The following is a 21,790-nucleotide window of genomic DNA, read 5'->3' on the forward strand; positions in this document are numbered from 1 at the left end:
TAGAGAGTAACTTTAAGAAATATATAGAACTTAGAATTCATATCAGATCAATCAATAAAACCAACATCCTACAGGGTTATTTTAAAGAGGAAATCTAGACAGTAAATCCCTGTTCATAACACATCCAGCACCCCCCCCCCCTCCATTGTCTCCCCCACATCCCCCATCTCTACCCCTCCTGTCCCCCATCCCAACCCTGCCTGGAGAGCCTACTCAGCAGATAAGAGCACTGGTTTCTCTTGTAGAGGATCCAAGCCTGGTTCCTAGCAGCTCCATGGTTCACAAACATTTGTAAGTCCAGTTCCAGGGTATCCGACATCCTCTTCTGACCTCATGGTACATAAGACATAGCAGGCAGACACTCATAAATAAGTAAATCTAAAACCAAAATTCAGTAAGTTAAAAAACAACAAGCACCTGGTGTGATGGCTCAGAGGGCAAAAATGCTTGCAGGCAAGCCCAGTGAACCGAGTTCAAACCCTCAGAATCCCCTCAAAGGTAGCTGGAGAAAATGCACTCTACAGAGTTGTCCTCGACCTTAACAGGAACACTGTGGTCAGGATGCACACAGACAGATAGATAGATAGATAGATAGATAGATATTTCAAGGTAAAAGGGTAAGATTTGTTTGACTGAGCAAGGAGTAAGAACTTGTCCGTACATTTCATTGGCTTCCTAACAAAAGATGACAGTTTTCAAATGGATTTACCATTGCCCTCAGGGACTCTTGGGAAACTTGATAAAATTTGAAAGTTCATCCAGAATGATAATGGGGAAAACCAGAACATTCTGAAACAGAATAACAGGGTGACCTGCCTTCCTGAACACTAAAACATAAAATCAGAACATGTCGGCCCTAGAACAGAACTCAAATATCAAATAACTCATCGGAATAAGAAGTGCTGAGAGACCCTAGCATCTGGCTCTTACCGAAGAGGGAGCTGTTAGAAAGTTTGTCAGGAAGTAGTTGGTTCTCGAAGAGCTTGGGAGGATCAGAAATTCAAGGCCATCCTCAGCCACAGAGCTAGCTCCAGGCTAGCCTAGGCTATAAGAGACACTGCTTCTAAACAAAAATGGTGTCTTGAACAATTAGCCCATTAGGAGGGGTATGGTAGAGGCTGTAGATCTCATCTCATCGGTGAATTTGTCCTACAGAAATAATAATGCAGCCCTACAGAAGGAGTCCCTGCATGAGGGGGCTGATCGCAGCATTGTTTGAAATCATGAAGAAAGTAGCCCCCAGAGGTCATTGGGATGACATTGACCAAAGAATGTATGTAACGATGGAGAGCAGACGCTCTCAGATAGCATGCAGAAGATACAGATGTTCTGCACGAGACAGTCCCCAGTATTACTGAAGGGAATTAAGCAATCTGTAGGCAAGACATACAGAAAGGAGCTTTCTAGAACGCTTGTCCATTTGTAAATCTTGACAGAGGACAAGGTCTGGAGGAAGTCCACCACATAGCTGTGACTATTTTGAAGTCTGGAAGAAAATGGACCTAACTTTTAAGAAATTACTTGGGTGGTGAAGTGGGGAGTGAGGCCTGAAGAGAGGGTTAAGAGCACTGGCTGCTTCTTCCAAAGGCCAGGGTTCACTTCCCAGCACCCACCGGGTGACTCAGAATCATCCGGAACTCCAGGCAATCTGACATGACATTCTCTTCTGGCTTTCTCGGGGACGTGGCACACATACACACATGGTAATAAACACTCATATACTTGGAATAAAAGTAAGTTGGACAGTGGTGGCGAAAGCCTTTAATCCCAGCACTCATTTGTCTTCTGAGCTCCACATTTGCCCCATGCCATGTGCACACCCCCATCACACACACACTGTAATTTTTAAAAGTCTGGTGTGGCGACTCATACGTGTAATCCCAGAACTCAGGAACGTGAGGCAGAGGAATCGATTTGATGACTGGCCTATATTTGATGACCCTGTCTCATGCTCCCCCTCCCCCAGGAAAAAAAAAAACAGACATAAAAAAGAAAACATAAAACTGATACAAAGTACAGTTCTGGTGGCACACGCCGTTAATCACAGCACTCAGGAGGCAGAGGCAGGAGGATCTCTATGAGTCCGAGGCCAGCCTGATCTACAGAGCAAGTTCCAGGACAGGCGCAAAGCTACACAGAGAAACCCTGTCTTGAAAAAAAAAAAAAAACTTTTATTTAAGGGCCTATGAGAGAGCTCAGAGGATAAAGCTGCTTGCCACCAAGCCTGACAACCTAAATTTGATGCTTTGGGACCGAGTTGTAGGAGGGGAGAATGAATTCCTACAAGCTGTCCTCTGACTTCTACAAACAAGCTGAATTCCCACACCACATCCACTCCCACACAGAATCAATAAAATGTAATAATTTTTTTAAAATTACGGATAAGGAGAAAGCTCAATGCTGTAAAACGCTTGCTGGGGGCCCATAAAGACTTGAGTTTGGCCAGGCCTTTAATCCCAGCACTCTGGAGGCAGAGCCAGGAGGATCTCTGTGAGTTCAAGGCCAGCCTGGTCTACAGAGTGAGTTTCAGGATAGCCAGAGCTACACAGAGAAACCCTGTCTCGAAGAACGCTTCTAAAAGCTGTTATGTGTGGGCTCATAATTCTAATCCCAGCCCAGAGGAGGTGAAGATGGGGATCCTTGGGGCTCACTGCTGGCCAGCCAGCCTAGCTGAGTTCATGGGCTCCAAGCCATTGAAGAGACTATCTCAAAAACTAAGGTGAATGGCACCTGGGGGGGTGGCACCCAGAGTTGACTTCTGACCTCCACATGTGTTTGCACTCAGGCCCACATGTACTGGATGCAAACATACACAGGCACACGAAATTAATTTTGAAGTTCTATGTTGGGGCTCCCATCTGCCACCTCAGTACCCGGGAGGCAGAGAAAGAAGGAAGCTGTGAACTTGACGGCAGTTTGGTTTACATAATGAGTTCTAGGATAGCTGGGGGCTACACAGCGAGACCCTGTCTCAAGAAAGAAAGAGTGGGGCTGGAGAGATGGCTCGGTGGTTAAGAGCACTAACTGTTTGCTCTTCAGGAGGACCAGGGTTCAATTCCCAGCACCCACACAGCAGCTCACAACTGTCTGTAACTCTAGTACCAAGGGATCCAACACCCATGGCAGAACAGCAATGCACATAAAAATAAAATAATTTACTAACTAATTTAAAAAAAAAAAAAGAAAGAAAGAAAGAGAACAAATACAAGAATGAGCCGGGTGGTGGTGGCAGCGCACTCCTATAATCCCAGCACTCGGGAGGCAGAGGCAGGTGGATCTCTGTGAATTGGAGGCCAGCCTAGTCTACAGAGCTAATCCAGGACAGGCTCCAAAGCTACAGAGAAACCCTGTCTTGAAAACAAACAAACAAACAAAAAATACAAGAATCATAATGACCATGGTCCTAATATTTTTTCCTTTTTTTTTTTTTTCCTCTTTGAGCTGAGGATCGAACCCAAGGCCTTGGGCTTGCTAGGCAAGCACTCTATCCCCAGCCCCCATGGTCCTAATTTTTAAGTGTGTGTGTGTGTGTGTGTGTGTGTGTGTGTGTGTGTGTGTGTGTACATTGTGAATTCAGGCATGTGTGTGCCAGGGTGAATGTATGGAGGTCAGAAAACAACTGAATTGCCTATCCTTGCCTTTTCCCTCACTTGCTTGATTTATTTTTATTTCATGGGCATTAGTGTTTCACCTGCATGTATATCTGTATGAGGTTGTCGGATCCCCTGGAACTGGAATGACAGACAGTTGTGAGCTGCCATGTGGGTGCTGGGAATTGAACCTGGGTCCTCTTGAAGAGCAGTCAGTGCTCTTAACCACTGAACCATCATCATCTCTCCAGCCCCAACTTTTTCCCTTGCTCAAGATGGGGCTTCTTGGTTTTTCATCTCACATAGCCCATACCAACCTCAAACTTGCTATGTAGCCAAGGATGAGCTTGAACTCCGCTGCTTTTACCTTCTGAGTGCCAGGATTTACATGGGTGCTGGGGATCAAACCCCAGACTTGGTATATGTTAGGCAAGCACTCTGACGACTGAATCACATGTATATGCATGAATGCATGTATATGCAACATGTATGCATGTATATGCAACATGTATGCATGTATGCATGTATATGCAACATATATGCATGGATATGCAAGTGAGTGCAGGTGCCTTCAGAGGCAGTGGGTCTCTGGAGCTGGAGTTACGGGTGGTTGTGAGCTGCCTGATGTGGGTGCTGGAAACCAAACTTGGGTCCTCTGCAAGAACAGTATGTGCTCTTAACCACTGAGTGAGCCATTTCTCCAGCCCTCAAAACTCCTGTAATAGTTAGCTTAGAGCCAGGTGGTGCATGCCTTTTATCTAGCACTGGGGAAGCAGAGGGAGGTAGATCTCTGAGTTCGAGGCCAGCCTGGTCTACAGAGTGAGTTCCAGGACAGCCAGGGCTACACAGAGAAACCCTGTCTCAAAAAAACAAACAAACAAAAAACAAACAAACAAACAAACAAAAAGGGGGTTGGGGATTTAGCTCAGTGGTAGAGCACTTGCCTAGCAAGCACAAGGCCCTGGGTTCGGTCCTCAGCTCTGGAAAAAAATAAAAAAATAAAACAAAAAATAAAACAAAACAAAAACCTCTAAACTAAAAATCCACCCAGAGGGTTGAGCATTTGATGACATCACGGGACTTTATTAACTTGGGGGCATGACAATGTATTGTATTGTGTGTCCTTAAGAGTCCTCAAAGACTTGGTGCTGAAATATGAATAAGATGACTTGTATGAGGCTTGGCAGTTGCTTCAAAATAAAATGAGAATAAGAAAAGATGCCCATGGTGGCCATGAGTAATCCCTGGAGGGCAGACAATGGGCACATGAGTGTTCACTGAAAGTGTTTTGTCTGAAAATGAGTCTGTTTGAAAATTTCCAAAGTGTTTATTTTAAGTCAGTATGACAGGTCAAAAATTTTTCCTCCTTTGGAAAAAAAATAAAAACAAAAAACAAGGTCTGGGAATGATTAGACTAGGAAGCCCCTCCTGTAATAGAAAACACTGACTCTAAAAATACCCCTTCCTTTTTTTTCTTTTTTTGAGATAGTCTTGTGTAGCCCAGGCTGGCCTCAAAATATAGCCGAGGATGACCTTGATGTCTGATCCCCCTGCCTCCATCTCCTTAGCACTGAGGTAAAAGCACAAACCACCATGACCGATGTATTATGGAACCCAGGGCTTGGTGTGTGCTAGTTAATCGCTCTTCCAACACAGTCATTTACTCAGCTTCTAAAAGATAACCCCCTTCGTGTTTACAGAAGCAATGTATGTGTAAGGTGGAAATGTTCCAGGTGCTAAAAAGCAGAACTAAAACAAGCTATTCCCACCACCCACAAGTTAGAGTTTACTCTTACAGAAAACTTTCTCTGCGTGGGTATATGTGAACTAAAGCCGACATTAGGCCATCCAGCATGTTTTCCGATGTTATTAATATTGTGGAGGGGAGGGGCTTCAGCGCCAGGGCATTAGTGTGGAGATCAGAAGACAACTCTGTAGGGTCAGCCCTCGCCTCTCACCCTGCTAGAAGACTATAGTCTGGGAAGGACTAGGGAGGGGACGCTCCATCTATGCATTCATGGGGGAGTCGTCATCCATGCTGGGTGCAGACCTACAGTGTATCTGCTGTAAGCGGTCACTCACTCACGCTCCGCCCACAGCCCCGCCCCCTTCTCTGTAAGGAAGCAGGAGAGGCTCCCTGGTTCCCCTGAGTGAATGCTCCTTCATTTGTTGGTCTGTCTCCTCCCTTAGAAGGAGGGGCGGATCTTTACATCTCCCAGGGAAGAACTTTTTAGCAATATTTCCACACTTTTGAATCTCACGCTTCTGTGGCAAGCCCTTGACCCACTGAGCCATCCCTCCAGCCCCTCCATATGTCTTTGTTTGTAATTTTTATTATACATTATTTATTTCCTTCGGTGGAGGGGCAGGTGTGTGCAGGTGCGCATGTGCCACAGAGAACACCTTGTGGGAGTCACCTCTCCTCCCATCGAGTGGGCTCTGCCATCAACTCAGGCCTGCCCTAAGGGTCCAGCTTTGATATATCTGTCACCTCATGAGGGTGCAGAGCATGTTGTCTGGGCTCATCCAGCCCACTCTGTCCTCCATCACCACCCAGGGCAATTTCTGGTTACCAAAAATGGCTGACAGCCAGAACTCACAGGTGGGAAGTCCCAGAGATGGCATCGCCACTGTACCAAAAACTTTCCACTGACCAGATGGTGACCTTTCCTGATTGTGTTTGGCATTCCTTCCTTAAAGCTCAGTGTTGGGTGGGACTGGACGGCAACATGTACACATTCCAGAAACTTCAGTCATGAGGGAGAAACCTGGAAAAATTAGAACCAGAGGGGAAATTTTAAATATCTGCATTATTTATTTCACGGCCCCCTTCCTATCTGAATTTACTGAGTTCATCTAGTAACTTCAAAGATATCTTTGCATTTGGGTCATAAACTGCCATGGTTCATCTACTTAAAGACATAGAGGTAAAAAATACTGGGAAACACTCCCACTCCCCCCCCCCTCTCTACATTTTAAGGTTGGGCTGGGTGAGTAAAAAGATCTGTAGGAAAAACCATCCATCTTCTCTCTCTGTTTTCTTCTTTTTCGAGACAGAGTGTCACATATGCCAGACTGACTGCCAACTCACTGTGTAGCCAAGGATGATCTTGAACTCATGAGCCTCCTTCTTCAACCTCCCACGTTCTGGAATTAAAGTGTGTCCCATCATATCTGGCTTCCTTTTCTTACACCCTCCCTCCTTGGGTGGTGGTGTATTTTGTTTCAAACAAGGTCTCATGTAGCCCAGGCTGGCCTCCAACTTGCCATGTAGCCAAGGATTACCTTGGTCCTGATCCTCTTGCCTTCACATCCCATGTGCTGGGATTACAGATGTGCACCTGGGCCACATCTGGGCTCCCTTGCTTTCCTTTGTAGCTAGGTGAATCAAGACAGTTCTGAATGGAACCTTATTTTTTATTTTTAAGATTTATTTGCTAGGCAGTGGTGGCACATGTCTTTAATCCCAGCACTTGGGAGGCAGAGGCAGGCAGATCTCAGTGAGTTCAAGGCCAGCCTGGTCTACAGAGTGAATTTCAGGACAGCCAAGGACTGGTACACAGAGAAACCCTGTCTTAAAAAACCATACACATAAAAAAAAGATTTATTTATGTGTAAATGTGTATGTGTGTTCTGTGTGTATATCCATGGATGACAGAGAAGGGTGTTGTATCCCCTAGAGCTGGAGTTACAGACAGTTAGGAGCCACTGAACGTGGGTGCTAACCTGAACTGAGATCCTCTGGAAGAGCAACAAGCCCCCTCTCCAGCTTCTGGACTCTCTCACACACAACACACCTGGAGACAGAAAGGGCCTCAAGGCAACAAAACACAACCAGGGTCCATGACAAGTTAACTCCTCGAAACCTGGGGTGACAATGGTCCACTCCCTTCCTGTGTCCATTTGCTTCCCTCCCAGCCTGCTGCTGTAGCTGACTGAGACCCAGCAATGGAGGATTCCCCTGCTATGATTCTGCCTAAGAGGAGGTCTTTTGATGGAGAAGGGTCCGTGGCCCTGCCTACCATCAAAACAACATACCCTCTCTTTTCTTTAATTTAATTTTTTAAAAATTTATATATATATATATATATGGGGAGGGGTGGTATGTGTGTGTTGTATGTCTGTGCACCACCTTGTGTGTCTGGTGCCTGTGGAAGCCAGAAGAGGGTATCAGATCCCCTGGAATCAGAGTAACATCATTATGAGCTGCCTCATGGGTGCTGGGAATCGAACCCAGGTCCTCTGGAAGAGGAACTAGGGCTGTTAATCATTGAGCTATCTCTTTAGTCCCTGGCCAGTTTTTAAAAGCAGAGTCTCATTATATAGCTCTGACTGACTTGAAGCTTGCTATATAGATCAGGCTGGCCTAGAACTCACAGAGATAAGCCTGCCTCTGACTCCTGAGTGATGGAGTTCAGTTTTCAACACTACTGGTCCCTCCAAGTCCAGTGGAATATAATGCCTCTGGCATCCGTGAGCACTAACACACACACAATTAAAAATGAACCAGATCATTAAAACAGCCCTAAATCAGATTATTTTAATGCTCAACAGGAAATACCTTTTGATTCCTGTTGCAAAACCTGACATCACTCTGCTTCCAAGTCCTGGCCTTTTTGTATTGTATTGCTTTTGTGAAAGGGTCTCCTTTGCGTATACAACTGGCTGTCCTGGAACTTACCATGTAGACCAGGCTGGGCTTGAGTTCACATAGATCTGCCTGCCTCTGCCTCCCGAGTGCTGGGTTAAAGACCATACCCAGCTCTTATTTTTTTAAGTATTGTTATATTCATATTCGTATGATGTATGCATGTGGACATGAGCATGGAGGTCAGAGGCCACCCTTCAGGAGTCAACTCTCTCCCTTAACTGTGGGTTCCAGGCACCCAACCAAGGCCATCAAACTTACCTGACAAGTGGATTTACCATCTTAGGCATCTTGTGCTTTTTGTGTGCCCATAAGAACATACACACAGACCCCTCCTCCCTCCCTCCTTCCTGCCCACCCTCTATTCTTTTTTCTTACATTTTTATTTCTTCCAGTATATCCAGAGCTAGAACTCTGTTCACCAGGCTTGGCAGCAAGCATCCTCACCCACAGAGACACCTCTACAGAAGACACTTTGTTGACAGAATCTTCTTTTTTTTTTTCCCCTATGTCTCTGTGAATTCCTAAAATGACCGCATTTCCCCACCCCAGAGGTTAAAAGAATCATATACACATACCTATGTGTGAGACTGAAACCAGCATTTCCAGTTCCATCCTTTTACATAGACTGCAGAAGAACAGTTTGCCCTGGGCCTGCCCCAAAACAGCACATCTGCTCTTGAACTCATTAGGGACCTCAATCACCTGCCATGTCCTGCTCAGCCAGCAGCATCAGGATCCGCATCCACAGCTGAAGTCTCTACATAGAAATGTCTGTCTCCTTTCTTCCTCACTCACATACTTGATTAACTAAGATATCAGATTAATTGCTTCAAAACAGACCCAAATGACAGCGATTTAACCCAAAGAGGGGTTATGTCTTCCTTGTATAACTATCTAGACATTAGCAGTCCAGAGCAGATGTGTGGCCCAGTACAGCAGCAGCCAGGCTCTTTCTGATTCCCTGACATACCTGGGGTTTTGTTTTTGATTCTCAAGGTCTGCCCAAGGAGTTTAAGACCAAATCCACTTTTTGTGCATCAGGATTGTACCTTGTTGTGATGTAATAGACACTGTCTCCAACCCACATAGCACCAAAGATACTGGTGACACCAGGTTCAACCATAAACAACTGACTTTTTTTTTTTTTTTAAGATAGAGCTCAGTTGGTAGAAGGGCTGGGTTTGTGGCTCAGTGGTAGAGCTCTGCCTAGAATCCCCCAGTGTGGGGCTGGGGCGTGGCTCAGTGGTAGAGCCCCGGCGTAGAATCCCCCAGTGAGGGGCTGGGAGTGGCTCAGTGGTAGAGCCCCTGCCTAGAATCCCCCAGTGAGGGGGCTGGGGTGTGGCTCAGTGGTAGAGCACCTGTCTAGAATCCCCCAGTGAGGGGCTGGGGTGTGGCTCAGTGGTAGAGCACCTGCCTAGAATCCCCCAGTGAGGGGCTGGGGGTGTGGCTCAGTGGTAGAGCACCTGCCTAGAATCCCCCAGTGAGGGGCTGGGGTGTGGCTCAGTGATGTGAAGTGCTTGTCTATCATGCTCAAAGTTTGAATTTTATCACCAGAGTCTGCCGGGAAAGAAAAAAGGGTTCTTTAATGGGCAGTCATGGGTCCTATTTCCCACATACATCATACCTTGTTTAAAAGGAAAATTAACAGCTCAAGAGAAAAAAAAAAACAGCTTACTATAGCTATATAAGAATATTGTAAGGCCATAACGATGTTGAAAAGACCGTTGATAGTGGCCTGAGATGACGGCTCGGTGATTAAGAGTCCTTCCTTGTACAATCGTGGGGACCTGAGGTCAAGTTCCCACATAACCCTAACCCACATAAACAGCCAGGTATGGCCACACACCTGTAACCCCAGCTCTAGCAGAAAACAGGAGGATCACTGGGACTTGCTGGCTGCCAGCTGCGCTCCAGGTTCAGGGAGAGACCCCGTTTCAAGAGAATAACCTGGAGTGATAGAGGACATCCTGTACCTCTGCATATATGTGAATGGTTACACACATGTGCATAACACACACACACGCACACACACACACACACACACCATCACTGCCAAATGAGTGGTAATAAAAGACTTTATTTTTCTGTTTCTTCTTTTGTTTTTGTTTTATGAGGCCTGGAACTTGCTATGTATATAGATCAGGGCTGCCTCTGCCTCCTGGGTGTTGGCATCAAAGGCACATACCACGACACCCAGGATCTATTTTCTTCTTTTAAAGTAGTGTCACTACATAGCCCAGGCTAGTTTTGAACTCTTGGTGCTCTTGTCTCCTCCTTCCAAGCCCTGGGATGACTGTGCGCACCACCACACCCAGCTCAGCAAGAGTATTACTTTGGTGAAAGAGAGGTTAGTGGTTATAAGCTCACGCTGTGCTTTTTAACACAAGTTTGAGAAGTTACCTGCGAAGACTGGGTTGCATATACCTGGGCTTTTCTTTATCTCTCAATATTCTGCACTTTCCATTTAAGAATCTGAGTTATGAGACAGCTCAGCAAGTAAAGGCGCTTACTACCAAGCCTCACGACCGGAGTTCAATCCCTGGGACTCACATGGGGGAAAGACAGAACCAGCTCCAGCAAGTTGTCCTGTGACCTGTGCAGGAGTATAAGGGTCGCAGCGAGTGTGCACCTCATATAATCAGTTAATCCATCACATTAAAAAAAAAAAAAAAAAAAAAAGCCGGGTGGTGGTAGCTCACACCTGTTGTCCCAGCACCCAGGAAGCAGAGGCAGGCGGATCTCTGTGAGTTCAGTGCCAGCTTTGTCTACAAAGCAAGTTCCAGGACAGCTAGAGCTGTTGTTACACAGAGAAACCCTGCCTCAAACAAACAAACAAATAAATAAATAAATCTAGATTGGGGTTGCCCCCCCCACCTCCGCGCCCTTTCTTGATATTCTCTGTCTCTCTGTCACACTGTCTTCCACCTCACCTGGCCCTTCCCATTTTTTTTTTTTTTACCCAGAGCTGAGGACTAAACCCAGGACCTTGCGCCACTGAGCTAAATCCCCAACCAACACCCTCCACCCCCGCTTTTTTTTGAGACAGGATTTCTCTGTGTAACAGTCCTGGCTGTTCTGGAACTCGCTTTGTAAACCAGGCTGGCCTTGAACTCACAGAGATCTGCTTGCCTCTGCCTCCCCAGTGCTGGGATTAAGGGTGTGTGCCACCATCGCCCGGCCCCTTCCACATCTTGCCTGTGTAATTCTCACACACAAATTCCCAGTCTTTTCTACCCTTCACTGTGCACATTGAGCAGTTTGATCAGCCCTGCCCGTGATTTAAAATGCAGAAGAACAGAATGTCCCAGGACTCCACCAAGCTCTCACTTCCCCCAAATCACACCTTCCTGCCGGGTCTTCCAGTAAATTAATCAGTTGGTATGTTTGTCAGGTTAGATGTAGGCATAGGTTTGAAAGCCAGATTGTGCTGGAAGGTTCACCCCAGATCGCTCCACCTCTTTACACTTCTGACCCGCTTCTCCGATTCAACCGTTTACCAGGTCCTACAGCTGTGTTTTCGACTGGGTTGCTCCCTGTTCCTAAGGGCCATGCTTGTGCATCTGTTTCTTGATAACTCAGTGTCATATATAATCAGTGAGTTTTTAAAAATAGGAAATGAGCTGGTTGGTAGAGGTGCACACCTTTAATCCCAGCACTCGGGAGGCAGAAGCAGGCGGATCTCTGTGAGTTCAAGACCAGCCTGGGATACTGAGCAAGTTCCAGGACAACTAAGGCTGCACAAAGAAACCCTGTTTCAAAAAAAAAAAAAAAATCAATCACAGGAAAAGGGGTCCAGCAAGATGGTTCAGTGGGTAAAGGCACTTATTGCCAATCCTAAAACCTGAGTTTGATTCCCAGGATCCACACAGTTGCAACACTAGAACTGACCTCTACACATGCCTGTCTCCCCCTCTCTCTTTCCACCCCTTCCCTCTCAACAAAAATGTGAAACAAAGCAGAAAAACATGATTTAATTCTTCTATTCCCACCTGCAGTGTATTGGTATTAAGAATGTTGGGCCTTGAGCTCCTGAGCCTCCTGAGTGCTGGAACTACAGGCCACATCAACATACCAGCAGGGAGTTGTTATTTTAATTGTTCATAATGTGTGTATAAACTTCCTACCACTACTAATTCCCATTTCAGGATTAACAAGCTGAAAAGCCAAACATGATGGCTGAACATTCAAAAGGCTGAGGCAGGAAGATTACCAGAAATTCAAGGACAACCTCCAAGAAAACTCTCAAAAGGGCTGGGAATATGGTTGGTGGTGGAGGGCTCCTCTAGCAGGTATGAGGCCTTGGATGTGACCACGGTGCTTAAGAAGAGGCAGAGGATGGAGGATTGGGGATTTAGCTCAGTGGTAGAGTGCTTGCCTAGCAAGCACAAGGCCCTGGGTTCAGTCCTCAGCTCTAGCAAAAGAAGAAGAAGAAGAAGAAGAAGAAGAAGAAGAAGAAGAAGAAGAAGAAGAAGAAGAAGAAGAAGAAGAAGAAGAAGAAGAAGAGGCAGGCAGAGCTCTGTGAGTTCGAGGCCAGCCTGGTCTACATAACTGGATTCTTGGCCAGTCAGGGATACATAGGGAGGCTCTGTTTTACTAATAAACAACAAAACCAGACATGGGGGAGTGCATGTCTGGCATGGAAGGATCAGAAGTTCAAGATGAGGCAGAGGACTCAACGTGAGTTCCAGGACAGCCAGGGCTATACAGAGAAAACTCTGTCTGGGGGATTGGAGAGCTCAAGGTAGTCTTCAGCTATATAGCAGTATAGCAAATTCTAGATCAGCCTGGGCTACAGGAGATCCTGTCTCAAAAGAAGAGAGAATATTAATGCTGCAGTTCCAAGATTTTGCTAATCAAACACCAATCAATCATTTTCCTACCCGGAGTGGTCAGTGTCCAAAACCGACCATCTTCAAAAATGTCTTGTGTTGTTTTGGGGTCACACGTAGCTCAGGCTGGCCTTGAACTCACTATCTAGCTGATGGCCTTGAATTTTGGTTGTAAGGAAATACCAGAGGGATACACAGACGTTCTTAAATTAACATTTTCTGTTTTCGGTATGGGTATGTTTTTCTTACATGCATGTCTGTAGACCATGTAGGTAGACACTGGGCTGAAGAAGATTTTGGATTCCCTAGAACTGGAGTTACGGATGGTTGTAATCTGCCAGGTGGTCTTCCGGAAGGGCAACCAGGGCTCTTAACTGCTGAGCCCTCTCTCTGTTGACTCTCATTATGTAGCTCTGGCTAGCCTGGAACTCTCTGCAGACCAGGCTGGCCTGGAACTCTCTGCAGACCAGGCTGGCCTGGAACTTGCGGCGATCCTCATGTTTCAGCCTCCTGAGTATTGGGACTAAACTGAGTGTCACTAAATTCAACTTCGTGGCTTAAAAACAACAACAACAAAAAACTAGATTCTCCATAGAAAACAAAAACATGCAATATTTGTCTTTCTTTAACAAAAACAATTAAAATTTATTATTAATGTGTGTGTGTGTGTGTGTGTGTGTGTGTGTGTGTGTGTGTGTGCATGTGCACATATGCAGGCCATCAGCCCTGTGTAGAGGTCAGAAGAAAACTGTGGGGACAGTTTCTTTTCCTACCTTTATGTGAGTTCTGGAACTCGAACTCAGGTCTCTGTGCTTGAGTCACAATTACCTTCCTGCCAGACCAACAATTCTTTCTTAATTAACATGGTGATGCCCAGTTGTATCTAATTTCTTGTGAACAACACAATTGCATTCTTCTTTATGACTGAACGATAATGTACTACTAAGCATACATGTGTGCATGCGTGCATGCATTTGTGCATATGTTCCTGTGTGTATGTTTATATGTGTGTGAGTGTGTTTGTATATATATGTGTGTGTGTGTGTGTGTGTGTGTGTGTGTGTGTGTGTGAGTGTGTGTGTGTGTGTGTGTGAGTGATGTCCAGAGGAGGATATCCGGTGTGCTGCTCTCTCAGTCTCTGCCTTATTCCCTTGAGCCGGGGTCTCTCACAGAACCTACAGCTTGGCTGGCAGCCAGCAAGTCCCAGAAATCCTCCTGTGTCTGCCCCTCACAAAGATGAAGTCACAGGTTCACTCATCTGGCTTTTTGAAGTGGGTACTGGGGATTCAAACTCAGGTCCTCACGCTTATGCAGCAGGTACCCTTTCCCACTGAGCCATCGCCCAGTCCCCGACTCTCCTTTTTAAAGCCGACGCTTTTAATTTTCAAGAGCCCCTTCCTGGTCTCTTAGGCTTCTTTCCGTCGCCCTTGGCCCGGGGCTTCAGAGAGGAAGCATCTATTCTTATCGAATCCAGCAAGCAACAACGTTAATCTTTTAAAGCCTTTCTTCTGTTTTTTGGCTCTGGCTTCCCCAAGGTCACTTTTATCTGTGTTGTTTTGGTTCCTGTCTCTCACACCAAAAGCTGATTTGACCTTCGGGTCTCTATTTATACATCACTAACCTTGCACTAGGTACTTCTTCCAGAGAGGACGCCATCAATCACGCACAGGGCGTGGAGGAAGAAGCTGTGGGAATCCTGGCTCCTAGACTTGAAGAAGGTGAGCGTATGTAGGGAGAGGACAGCTGAAGGTCTCACCTTGTTACCTCTCCCCCCCACCCACCCCCCAGCCTTAGCTGCATTATGCTGTCTGGGCTGGAGTCAGCCTCATTTAAGCTCTCCAGGTCACTATCACTTCTTCAGCTCCTTCCTACTGGCAAGAAGTTCACCTGTTCTTGGTGGGAGACTCTGTTCCTAGCACCCACCCAGGCTGGTTCTGTGCATGTCAGACCATGCCCACAGGAGCTCTGCTCACACCCCCTCACTGGGGGATTCTCGGCAAGAGTGTGACCACTGAGCTGCAATTCTAGCCCCTCACTGGGGGGTTCTAGAAGGTTCAACCACTGAGCCACATCCCCAGCCCTTTGCTGGTGGGTTCTAAGCAGGTTCTGTATTGCTGAGCTACACGATACCACCCCCCCCAACCCTCACTGCCTAGACTCTAGAATCCCCCAGTGAGGTGTGGCTAGGCAGTAGATTCATTGCCTAGCATACAAAACTCCTTAGCAACACACACACACACACACACACACACCCCACACACACACAGAGAATACAGAAAGCCTGCCAGACCCTCCAGATTAAGCTAAGTACCTATTCTCTGTGTACCCTCGGTGCCAGTATACATCTGTTCTCATTGTGTTGGGTACCTTTGCTGCGGTACAAATTACTTCGAAGCTTACTGTTTTAAAATGACAGCTCTCATTTACTGTCTCACGGCTCTGGGAGCACGGGGCATGATGGGATTGACTTGGCTCGGCTCCCCTGGTGTCTAGGGCCTCAGCTGGGAGTCCTGAGGCTAGAGGGCTGAAGTCACCTGCAAGCCTGACTGATGTTGGCTGTGGAGCAGATGACTCACCTGGCAAGCAGGTTGGGACTGGCTGTTGGCACCCTGCCTCGGTTCCCCCTGGGTGGTCCTCTCCCCAGGCTGTCTGAGAAGTCTCCGTGATGTGGCAGCTGGCTTTCCCCAGAATGGATGATTCAAGGCAGTGTGGTACAGGTACCACCACCTGCCCCGCTATGTGTGTGTGTGTGTGTGTGTGTGTGTGTGTGTAAGCCAGAGTTCAATGACAGGTGTCTTTCCTAATAGCTTTCTCCCTTACTATTTATTTATTCTTGTTTTATGAGTTTGCCTGCATGTATGTGTAAGTGCACTACGTGTGTGCAGTGCTCAAGGAAGTCAGAAGAGAACCTCAGATCCCTGAACCTGGAGTAACAGACAGTTGTGTGTAGCCACGTGGGTGCTGGGATCCAAACCCAAGCCTTTCGCAAGAACCGCAAGTGCCCTTAACTGCCATTTTTCCAGCTCCACCATAATCATTTTATCGTATATCCTGCAGTCCATTTCAGACACGAATACGATGTATTTAGATCATATCCACCTCTCACTTCTCTCTCCAGCTCCTTCTGGATCCCCCGTCTCCTCCAGACTCCATATCCGCTGCAGCTGCTGTGGCTAATAACTCAGAGTTCTCTGTTACGGGTGGGTTCTTGTGAGCACTTCCCCTTCCCCTTATTTATTTATTTATTTATTTGAGAAAAACTATGCCAGGCCCTCTTACTTGCCAAGTGCGATGATTGATGGGACCTAGGATTATCCCTGAGATAATCCTCTTCTCGCCAGTGAGGAATGATCTAGTGTAGGTTAGCCTCTGGGCATGTCTGTGGGGATTATCTCTGTTCATTTCATCGGGGTGGGGAAGGCTTCCCACTGTGGGTGGTACCATTCCCTAGGCAGGAGTCTTGGACTGTATAAAAAGGCGGAAGTGATGGGCTGGTGAGATGGCTTTACTGGAAATGGTTCTCAACCTTCCTAATGCTGCGACCCTCTAATACAGTTCCTCGTGTTGTGACCCCCTCCAACCATACCATTATTTTTGTTGCTACTTCATAAGCTGTAATCTCGCTACTGTTACAGATCGCAATGTAAATATCCGATCTGTAGGATACCCGCTATCTGACCCCTGTGGGGGTCATGACCCACAGGTTGAGAACTAATGACGGAATGGCTCAAGGTGCTCACCACCAAGTCTGAGGACCTGGCTTTGATCCCTTAGACCCACAAGGTGAAAGGAGAAAACCAACTCCTGCAAGCTGTCCTCTGACCTCCACCTGGGCACACTCCACACACAAGGTAAAGTAAATAAATACATATAATTAAACAATATTTTTTTTTTAATTTTTTAAGGTTTATTTATTATGTATACAGTATTCTGCCTGCATGTGTCCCTGCAGGCCAGAAGAGGGCGCCAGACCTAATTGCAAGTGGTTGTGAGCCACCATGTGGTTGCTGGGAATTGAACTCAGGACCTCTGGAAGAGTAGTCGGTGCTCTTAACCACTGAGCCATCTCTCCAGCCCCAATATTTTTTTTTTATAAGGGAAAGTGAGCCGAGCACAGTCTCCCCTCACGAGGGTGACCGTACTGGGGCCAGCTGCTCCAACCTCCACCTGCCTTGACTCCCAACAACAATGAACTGTACCTCACCCTCTGAGCCCAAATAAACCCTTCCTCCCTTAAGTTGCCTTTGTCAGAGTGACAGGAAAAGAAACCAGGGCGCTCAGCAAACACAAGAGGGGCTCCCCAGTACCTGGCACCACTTCCTTGATCGCCTAACCTCTGAAGTCGCACGCCAACTGTCATTCCCATTACCTACTGTTTGTTGGAATTGAGCCTCGAACCTAACACGAAACTGAGAGCTGGTGAGTGAAATGCTACTTTGCAGGCCGGGGATACAGCCAGTGGATTGCCTGCTTTGCATGCATGAAACCTTGGGTTCCTTTCATAAACTGGGCACGGTGGTGTATGCCTGTGTTCCCAGTGCTTGGCAGGTGGACGAGGGAGGGCCGAGATTACCAGATTATCCTTGATTATGTAGGAATTTTGAGGCCAGCCTGGACCCTATCTCAAAAAGAAAATCTAAACTAGATTTTAAAAATAAACGACTATAATTTTTGGACGGAGGCCTCTTTCAAGCTTTGTGAACACATTTGACGATCATCATGCCATTAGCATGACATTATATTGAGTTACATGTTTGCCTTCACACCTCTTCCCATTTTGCTAGCACCCCCATAAAAGCCAGGCTCTGACACTCAGCCCGGTACCCAGTGGAACGCCCAGTGGATACCTGACAACTACTTAAATGTGCTGACTCTGAGGCCATTGGGGGTGGGGTGGGGTGTAGACTAGAGGTCATTGTCAGGCGGTATCTTTCATCTATTCTCTACCTTATTTTATTGCTGGGTTTTTGTTTTGTTTTATTTTCCTTTTTGAGATAGGCTCTCACGATGGAGCCCTTGCTGAACTCATGAGATCAGTGGTTCTCAACCCATCTGGGGGACGAATGACCCTTTCACAGGGGTCACGTATCAGATATGTTTACATTATGATTCATAGCAGTAGCAAAATTACACTTATGAAGTAGCAATGAAAATAATTTTATGGTTGGGGGATCACCAAAACATGAGGAACTGTATTGAAGGGTGAGCAGGAGCTACAGTGGATCCCCATCCCCTGACACAGGGTGTCATGTATCCTTGGCAAGCTCACAGTCCTCCCAATGCTAAGATTATAAGCATATGCCATCATGCCTGGCAAGCCTCACGCTCCTGCCATTATTTCTGCCATAATGGACTGTGTACCCTCAGACTGTGAGCCAGAATAAACCCTTCCTCATTAAGCGGCTTTGTCAGACACTTTATCGAAGCAAGGAGAGATATAAGGAATACAATGGCTGAGTCATGCTGACCGTTACAGCAAAGGTTGGCGAGATAAGGACACCTTTGTATGGTCCCACCTCCAGTTTCCCCAGCAACAACTCAGATACCACTTCCTTTTGACAGGGATTAGGGACACAATGGGGAAAACAAATTAGCAACAGCAGTTATTTGGGCCTATGAGCACACCAGGCATCAATTATGGAATAGATAAATTATATGTTTCCTATACAGAGAGAGAGTTTAAATATACATAAATAACAGATTAATGGAAGTGCAAATTCACTGAAATGTAATTGTGATTCTGTTAATGTTTTTTTTTTTTTTTTTTTTATCAACACAGCTATCTTTATGGGGATCATAAAAAAATCTTTTTAATGTTAAAAGAGATCCAGGGGCTGAAGAGATGACTCACCGGTTAAGAGCACTTGCTGCTCTTACAGAGGACTTGAGTTCGATTCCCAGCATCCACATGGCAGTTCACAAGTGTCTATAACAGCAGTCCCAGTGAACCCAGGGCCATCAGGCACTCATGTGGTGTACTGATACACAGGCAGACATAGACAGACAGACAGACAGATGGACGTAAAAGTAAAACAGACAAACAAACAAAGAGACCACCAGCCAGGCATGGTGGCTCAACACTTGGGGAGGTAGAGGCAGAAGGATCAGAAGTTCAGCGACATCCTTAGCTACATATCGAGTTTGAGATCAGCCTGGGTCTCAAAGCCAACAAAAAGAATGAGAGCAACAGAGAGATCTCTAAAATTAGGTTCCAGGTGTGCAAAATGTAAATAAAAACGAGAATGACTATACATTACCAAACAGCAGTGAAAAAGAACGAAGACACTCCCAAGGACTGATACAGAATAATTTCTAAGATAAACTAACAGTTAAAAAGTGAATTGAGGGAGCTGATGGGCTAAAAGTCGTGCATTTGCTTATGTTCATTCATGAAAAATCTCATGACTTATCTTTCCCTGGAGTAAAGAGTAGGAGGTAAAACATAGAAACCAACCATCTGCAAATGGGGTGAGGAGAGATCTTCCACAATGTAGCCTGCACAGTTTTTGGATTTTGAATCATAAGGCTATTTTGCTCATGTCTAAAAACCAAAGTACATTCTTAGTGTTTAGTTATATATATATATATATATATATATATATATATATATATATATATATATATATATATATATAACTTTGCAGGCCTGGGAAGTAAGAGCCTGAAACTAAACACTAAGAATAAAGGATGTGGCTCATCTGTAGAGTACCTGCCTAGAATCCCCCAGTGAGGGGCTGGTGTGTGGCTCAGTGGTAGAGCACCTGCCTAGAATCCCCCAGTGAGGGGCTGGGGTGTGGCTCAGTGGTAGAGCACCTGCCTAGAATCCCCCAGTGAGGGGCTGGGGTGTGGCTCAGTGGTAGAGCACCTGCCTAGAATCCCCCAGTGAGGGGCTGGGGTGTGGCTCAGTGGTAGAGCCCCTGCCTAGAATCCCCTAGTGAAGGCATGGAGGCATGGCTCAGTGGCAGAAAGCTTCCTCAACACGTACAAGGTCCAGGGTTTGATCCACAGCATCACTAATAAAAATAAATTAAGTAAATAAATTTTTACTTTTTATAAAAGTACTTATTTTATTTTATGTGTGTCAGTGTTTTGTCCACATATATTTCTGTTTACCACATGTGTGCCTGGTGCCTGTGAATGCCAGAAGAGGGTGTCGGGTCCTGTAGAACTGGGGTTTCGGACAACTGTAAGCCATCGTCTGGGTGCTGAGAATGGAACCCTAGTCTTCTGCAAGAGCCACAAGGCCCCCCCTCTTTTTTTTTTGACACAGGGTTTCTCTGTGTAGTTTTGGTGCCCGGATCTCGCTCTGTAGCCCAGGCTGGCCTCAAACTCCCAGTGATCTGCCTGCCTCTGCCTCCCAAGTGCTGGGGTTAAAGGCGTGCGCCACCACCGCCCCACATACTTTTTTTTTTTTACTTCTATTCTTCCCTCAAACATTATAGTCTGACTGCAGTTTCCCCTCCCTCCACTTCTCCCAGTCCTTCCCCATGGAACCCTTCTCTCTAGATCATCTCCTCCTCTGTTTCCTTAAAAAATAAAAACCAGAGAGAGAGAGAGAGAATCTACAAGTGACCCTGAGAAGTAAGTACTCTTAACCAATAAGCCAACTCTCTAGCCCTTGTTTTTAAAAAGCGTTACTCTTTAATTATTTATATTTATTTTTATTTAGTATGTCTCTGTGTGTATGGGTGGGAGCATGGCCACGGCATCTGGAGGTCAAAGGGCAACTTCTGGGTTTCTCTCCTAACACCACCTTGGTCCTAGGACCCAAAGGTCATCAGGTCATCAGGCTTGGTGGCTCCTTTCCAGTCTAACCATCTCGAAGGTCTCTTTGTACAGTTTCATATATGCATGTAATACAGTTTGGTCATTAAGTGTCTTTGATTAGCTCCCCACTGCTCTCTGGAACCATGTCTAATTCACCAGCTCAGTCCACACAGCTCTTCTCCTCTGGCCTCTTCCAGCTTACCTCCGCCTTCTCCCGTCAGAGCTGTGATTCAAAATGGCTGTCCTCCCCTCACTCCCCAGTGGGCCCAGTCCCTCATACATCCACGGCATTGCTCATAGAGTACATAGAGAACACCCACTACCGCCCCAGCTGCTCACTCATGCAGTTTCCTGAAAAGATTTCTTTCCACTAGGTCAGGGAAGAGTGTTCAGAAGGTGAGGACACTTGCTGCCAAGTCAGACTACCTGGGTTTAATCCTGGGACCTATGCAGCAGCAGGAGAGAACTGACTATTACAAGGTATTCTCTGACCTTCAAAGGGATGCTATGGTGTGTGTGTGTGTGTGTGTGTTTGTGTGTGTGTGCGCGCGTGTAAAAAAAATGCCATCATGTAGTTGGCATTTTCTTTGGGCTGCCAACCAGCTCCCAAATAAAGACACAGAGACTTATTATTAATTATGAATGCCTGGTAGCTTTCGCTCTTTGAACTCAATTTAACCTGTTTCTATTAATCTGCATTTTGCCTCGGGGCTTTTTAGCTTTCTTTCATTCTGTATGTCCTACTTTTCCTGCTTCCTCCGTGTCTGACCTAAATTTCTCCTCCTACTTACTCTCCCTGCCCAGAAGTCCCGCCTACACCTCCTCCCTCACTATTGGCTGTTCAGCTTTTTATTGGACCAATCAGGTGCTTTAGGCAGGCAAGGTGAAACAGCAACACATCTTTACATAGTTAAACAAATATTCCACAACATAAACAAATGCAAGACATCTTT

Source organism: Onychomys torridus, chromosome 22 (assembly GCF_903995425.1).
Source record: "Onychomys torridus chromosome 22, mOncTor1.1, whole genome shotgun sequence".
NCBI classification, from domain to species: Eukaryota; Metazoa; Chordata; class Mammalia; order Rodentia; family Cricetidae; genus Onychomys; species Onychomys torridus.